General features: G+C 35.7%; 1 protein-coding gene across 5 annotated transcripts in view; it reads right to left on the bottom strand.

Moving 5' to 3' along the window:
- The window catches only part of milt (trafficking kinesin-binding protein milt), a 393,019-nt gene that overhangs the window by 199,854 nt on the left and 185,665 nt on the right, over positions 1–7,500 (bottom strand). The gene's annotated exons all lie outside the window — the stretch shown is intronic.

Genomic DNA, 7,500 nt, shown 5'->3' with positions numbered 1-7,500 from the left:
ATATATGTAAAAAAAAGAAGCTTGAGAGAGAGAGAGAGAGAGAGAGAGAGGAGAGAGAGAGAGAGAGAGAGAGAGAGAGAGAGAGAGAGAGTCAAATGTCTTTTAAAAATCCTAACCCATTTTATACCAGTCAAATTAATACTGACAAAAAAATGATAGGTAAAATTCAGAGTTAAATGCATCTTTCGAGCAGTGCACCACAACTTGATAGAATGCAAAATTCTCATTTAGAATAGATTGACTTCACGTTCTACAAATGTTGAAATCATGACTAGGTGACTTTTGTATAAATAATGTGTTTTTCAATATTTCATCAGCAATTCTATCAGGGTTTTTTTTCCTTTTGAAAATTGCCCTTCCGTTCTGCAAAAAAAAAAAAAAAAAAAAAAAAAAAACCAAAACAATTATTTATCATATAATTATTGGTTTTATAATTTATGAAGATGATGTTGCAGTAACAGATTGGATCTCTCTCTCTCTCTCTCTCTCTCTCTCTCTCTCAAGACCACCAATCAGAACTCATCAATTACATTTCTTCTTAGGAAAGAAATCTTCATTAAATTCCATCAACAACAACAACAACACCAATAACAAAATGCAGCCGTTTCTTATACACTGCAGGACAAAGGCCTCAGACATGTCCTTAGTCATATCTGGCGTTTGGCCGTTTCATCGCCACGCTGGCCACTGCGAATTGGTGATGGTGGGAGACCTCAGACATGGCGTTTGGCCATTTTCATCACCACGCTGGCCACTGCGGATTGGTGAGGTGGGAGACCTCACACATGGCGTTTGGCCATTTTCATCACCACGCTGGCCAATGCGGATTGGTGATGGTGGGAGACTTTAGTCTGCTCTCTCACAGCATACCCACTAAATATGGGCCGCCATGACTATATAGTACAGCCTTGCTAATTATGGCCATACACAAACACTTTTATCACGTTAAATTCCATAAGAGCTAAATACTTCATGAACGACTGTTATATCTCTTAAGATGAGGTGTGAAGAAACGTCATGTCCTAAATGGAACCCGACTCACCCCACCATCATGAGCCCCCACAAAAAGGAGAAAAGAAGTAACCGTCAGAAAAAGGGGTGACATCGAGGGGGAAGATTCCTCGCCTAAATTGCAGCTAGAGTAATCAGTTCCGCCAGAATCCTCACTTAAGAGACACCCCAAGTCTCACTTTTAATTTGAGTATTACCTTTCTTAGCTGAAGGTATTATATCTAATCTCAAAGTAGATATAACGGTTTAGACTTTAAATTTCCAGTTCTATTAACATTATTTATCATTATTACTAGCTAAGCTACAATCGTATTTGCGAAAGCAGGGTGCTACAAACCCAAAGGCTCTAACAGGGAAAAATAGCCCAGTAAAGGAAACGAAATAATGAAATAAACTACATGGGAAGTAATGAACAAATCAAATAAAACATTGCAGGATGCTACAAACCCAAGGGCTCCAACAGGGAAAAATAGTCCAGTGAGGAAAGGAAATAAGGAGATAAACTACAAGAAAAGTAATGAACAATCAAAATAAGACATTTTAAGAACAGTAAGAGCATTAAAACAGATCTTTCATACATAAACTATAAAAAACTATCTGCCCTAAAAAGTTATATAGTTTGAGCTTTTAAATTACGCGTTTTCCACAGCTTAAAGAACTGAGATTATTTGTCTTTAGGAAGTACAGTTACAAATTATCCTTGTTTCCTTTCCTCACTGGGCTATTTTCCCTGTTGGGGCCCCTGGGCTTATAGCATCCTGTTTTTCCAACTAGGGTTGTAGTTTCGCTAATAATAACAATAATAATAATAATAATAGTAATAAAAATAATAATAATAGTAATAAAAATAATAATAATAATAATAATAATAATAATAATAGTAATAAAAATAATAATAATATTAATAACAACAACAATAATAATAATAATAATAATAATACAATTTATATTTCTACATTAAATATTTGTATATGCCCTAAAGAGTCAGGAAAATAATAAAGGCCCCAAATTATATTTCCATACAGGGAAACGTCCTACATTAAGGTAACAGAGGGCAAAAATATGTTATTAGGTAACTGTATATTTTTTCAAGAGAAAGTCTTGAAATATATTTAGAGAAACTTAAAAGTAAGTCATCCATGCTTGATGAATACCTAATATTTGACATTTATAATCATATGTAAATATACAAATATATATATATATATATATACACACACACATATATATATATATATATATATATATATATATATATATAAACCAGGCTCTCTCGAAACATAATAAAAACAAATTAAACCGGAGCTGCATTTATAAAAAGCTTATGAACGTCTGAATGCCATTGAAAGTCCCCATAATAATAGGGAGCGTAGATACGCATTGCATAATCAGATCCCATTGTTGAGCACTGATAACCATCTGCAAAACACGCAACGAAAAAAAAGAAAAAAAAAAAAAAAAAACACATTTCAATAGAGGAAATTTACCTCAAGGCCAAAACACTCGTGGAATAAAAAGAAACTTCTTCCAGATATAAGCGGTTATTTTTCTTAGGAATCAAAAAAAAAATAGATGAGGAAATATGTAACTTTCAAGTCGGACTATCTTATAATTTATAAAAGACAAATACTCCATATCACTTGTCATACTCTGTAATTTATAAATTAAAGGAAGATAGAGATTTCAATCAATGAAATCAAAATACATAACTTATAATACAAAAACTAAAATATTATCTCTCCAGTGAAACACACAGGAAATTCTTTCCACATATTTGAGGTAGACAGAAATCATGAGAAAAAAAAAATCAAGGATTGCAACAAATACGAAAACTAATGGAAAAAAAATCAATCAGGAGAGCCACAAAAGGACGCTTCCAAGTGAAATCGACATTTTCTTAAGAAATAATAACTAAACCCAGAGTATTTAATGGTGTTAGGACATGGTTAAGCGGACACCAGAGGTTTACATAAGTCTGCCTTAATCCAACAGCCACACCCCGTCAAGCTGCCACCAAGAAAGGGCATTGGAGAACTTGGATAAAAACTCATCTCAATAAGTAAATATTCAATATTTTTAATATTTGCAATGGAATAATCTTCATGAATTCATAACGGGTGAAAGTACATACGAGTCTGTCTGCTAGATGTCGAAAGATTCGAGCAGAAATCGTGAATGGGAGAGAAAAAACGCGTCCAACGGAAACAGGAGGAGATGAAAAGGGCACCCAAGAGACCAGGAAGAGACAAAGCAACGGGGAAGGGAGACGTGAGGAGTCGGAGAATACACGCTTTGAGAGGAGAGAGAGAGAGGAGAGAGAGAGGAGAGAGAGAGAGAGAGAGAGAGAGAGAGAGAGAGAGAGAGAGAGAGAAGTAATATAAACAAATATACTTCACAATGGAGCTGGACGAGAGAGAGAGAGAGAGAGAGAGAGAGAGAGAGAGAGAGAGAGAGAGATCAAAAGTAATATAAACAAATATACTTCACAAATGAAGCTGAACGAGAGAGAGAGAGAGAGAGAGAGAGAGAGAGAGAGAGAGAGAGAGAGAGAGAGAGAGAGATCACGAAGACTGTCTCCACGACGGATAGAGATCACAATAACGTGCAGTTGCCCCTCGCACGAATCTCGTTTAGTAAGAATGAGTCCACAGTCTTGGAGAGAGATAGAGAGAGCGTGGGGGGCATCTAGGGGATGAGGGTGTTGAAGGAAGGAAGGTTGTAAACGGGATTGACCCTTGGTGGTAGAAGAAATAAACCCGAGGACTGGACTGACCAACAAATAAACATATGTGCAGAGGGACCAGTGAGGTATAAGGGTACAAACATGTACGTCGAGAAATATGATCATCAAGAATGTCAGCGAGAGAGAGAGAGAGAGAGAGAGAGAGAGAGAGAGAGAGCAAGGCGAGTGGTCTTGCAATCATCAAACCGATTTGAATTGCAGAGAGGCGAGCGTTGCGTAAGTGTCTGTAGCATGACTTCATTTCTGTGTATACTTATATTTTCGGTGTGGGTAATCCTAACAGAGGTTTTTTTTTATTGACAATTAGGATAATGAAGAAGGCTCTTGTTCTTATGAGTAATGGTTAGGAGTCTCTTTTACTTGAGAGAGAGTGAGTCAGGGCCAGGAGAAGTTCACATTTACAGTAGTAGGGTGTCGAAAGATTGGCAGTGGAAATATGTAATGAAATGCAGCGTATACATATTAATCAAAACAGAAGTGCAACTGACTAATTGTAGAGCCCTTAACTGAACTAAGCCTGAAAAGCCGAAGATTGTATCAAAACAAGAAGAAATAGATGAAACAACAAACGACCAGGTAACAATGCTAGACATCTCCAGGTTTAAGTTCCTCATAATGTTTCGGCAACTGTTATTCTAGCAAATTCTAAATCTATTCATCATTTTAAGGGACTAATTCTAAGCCAGGTGAGAAATTATCTTTAGAACACTAAACCTACCATCATTATTCCGTAAGAGAGAAGTTGGAATACTGACATTTTTTTGTAGTCAATACAAAACAGGTATTACTCCTGCAGTTTCTAGGTAAGCATCACATTCAATTGGTCCTATTATTATTATTATTATTATTATTATTATTATTATTATTATTATTATTATTACAAGCAAAGCAATAACCCTAGTTGGAAAAGCAAGGTTCTATAAGCCCGTGTCCAACAGGGAAAAATAGCCCAGTGAGGAAAAGAAACAAGGAAATAAATAAATTACAAGAGAAGTGATAGACAAAATAAAATATTTTATAAGACTAACCACATTTTATATCAAAATCATCATAAATAAACCTTGAATTTTTCACCAGACAGATAAAGCATACGAAAAAAATGTCAAAAGGCTTGAAAAAAGATACCAAAATACCCTAAATAAGACGAAAAATCAAGAAATGCTCCACGTGAAAAACAACTACTTCCAACACTAGTTTGGACAATCTAAAATGCTCTATATTCTAATCCTTTATTTAAAACATTTCACACATTTAATTCCTTAAAAATATGGTGATTTTATATCTTCAGTAAAGAAAGAATGAACGGATTTACACTTGGGAATCCGCAACATGACATAACCAACTGATCCCAAAAAGTTCGCGTGATGTCTTGCAACACGCACCAATGTCACGAAACAGCCAGAGGCTTATACAAATATGCCTAAAATAACTAAGAAATAAAGATTTCTTTAATATATCAATAAATAGAAGTAAAGAAATCAGGAATTTCTACTGGTATTATAATCCTTGGCCTACTGGGAACGTCCCTGCCCTGCGATCTTGGACAAGGGTTCGAGATCCGCCAAACCTCGATAGTTTCTTGTATATTCTGCAACCTTACCATCCCTGTGAACTAGGGATTGAGGGAGGTTGAGGGAGGCTATTGGTCCCCCACTCATCAGCAGCCATTGTCTGGTCCTCTCTGGTCTTACCATTAATTACCTAGCAATTTATTGGACAGAGGTTTAAGACCAGCTAAAGCTCGATATTTTCTTGTAGTGTCTGCAATTTTGTGAGCTGGGGATGCAGGGTTCTGGGGCAGCATAGAGGTCTACCTGCTGAGTCATCAACAGCCATTGCCTGATCCTCCCTGGTCCTGACTTGGGTGGAAAGGGGGCTAGGGCGCTGATATGTGTATATATGGCGAGCCTCTAGTTTGTCCTACTAGGATCAGAAAAGTCAGGATCGCAAAAAGAGGCCTCCAAGAATAAAATTCTCCCAGAAGACTCATAAGTTTGTTTGCCTGAGTCATGGACGTTGAAGCCCAAAAAATCCGGGGTCACTTGCTTCTGCCATTCATAAGCGACCTTTAAAACCTTCGCGTTTGTGCTTAATTGTTAGAGAAACTGGAATTCTCTGACCTACCTCTCGTGCAGCCCTTGAAAGACGAGAAGTTATTCGTCGTAAAGTAAGAAGCTCTCCAGTGACCTAATCACCTGTGCCACTAAACCAGTTGCGTGGAAGCAAAATCTATCTCTCCTTACTTGCTTGGTCGACTTTTAGCGGGGTGTTTTTAGAATTTCATTTAGAGTATTCATTGTAAACAGTCCTCTTTTAGAGACAAATAACTTTAATGAACTCTTAAATTTTATGTATTCACAACAAAAATAGCCCACCCGTTAAAAAATAATTATAGTAATAACAGAAATTTCTTACAATAATATAAAGAAAAAATTGGCTGGGAATGACTACTTAGTGAAAGTAAAAGCAATGGAAATAATTTTCAAATAATCCATTCTTACTAGAAATTATAACAAAACATAGCAAACGAAAAATGCAGCATACGCAATAAGTTGAAAAATAACTAGTTTACAATAGAAATAACTCCCCAAATACATTAGGGTTGAGTAAACTAGAAAATAACTCCTCAAAAAATACAGATTTACTAAAGGAGAAATAGATTGAAAAATAACTTCCCAAAGACAAAGCAACACATATCACGTATTGGGACAAGAATCAACCAAAGAAGAAATAAAGATAGAAGTTAACCTTGAAATAATAAGGCAACATTGCATCCCGGTATCTGGAACCAATCAACGTCCCTGCCTATCAGTCATGACTCATCTGCTTATCTGTATTAACAACGTTTCTACAGCCTTGTTCTCTCTAATGCCATACCGAGGTTATTTCTGATAGGTGTTACCTTATCAGCAATGCTGTATGATGTTGATATTTGCCATATAACTATGTTTTCACAAGATTTTAGGAAACAAAGTTATAACTATATAACTATGTTTTGACAAGATTATAGCGGCGTCAATGATCTTCGACGTTAGGATGCCAGAGAACTTCAAATAATTCATTCATTCATTCACAAGATTAGAGAGTGAAACGCATCACCTATTCTTTAGCATCAGATATAAAGATTTGTCCTTAAGGTGGCAGATAGCTCCGGAGTGAAAACAACACAACAGTCTCTGCCCCATTATTACCATACAATCTTCTGCTGTACATACATACATACATACATACATACATACATACATACATACAATATATATATATATATATATATATATATATATATATATATATATATATATATATATATACACACACAACTGTAACCATAATCATCATTCCCTATCTAAGAAAAAAAAACTAAAATAACGATCAAAGTTAAAAGAAAGAAACAAAATAAAAACAAGTTTCCGGAAGATCACAAACTACTGTGATAAAAAAAATTGTGTGAATTTCTATCGCATACCCGGACCACCTTCAGGTGCCAACATAGAACACTGGGCCTTTCTTTGTCAGCCAAGACAAGCTGCACGTACCGACCAATGTTTGAGTTGACTTTTTCCGCATTGTTTAGAGGCAACTGTCACTATGACGTAATAACCTGTTGTTGATACTTTTGCTGGAGCACCTTATAATGATGTTTATAAAAAGGTACTCGACTTACAAACATTCGACTTACAAACGTTCTGAGATACAAATACAAATCCAACTAAAAATAACAAAGATAATAAAAAGAAATACTGTGA

This window comes from Palaemon carinicauda, chromosome 41 (assembly GCF_036898095.1).
Source record: "Palaemon carinicauda isolate YSFRI2023 chromosome 41, ASM3689809v2, whole genome shotgun sequence".
Classification (NCBI taxonomy): domain Eukaryota; kingdom Metazoa; phylum Arthropoda; class Malacostraca; order Decapoda; family Palaemonidae; genus Palaemon; species Palaemon carinicauda.
Note: the sequence above shows the minus strand (reverse complement) of the source record. Positions and strands in the feature narration are given on the sequence as shown.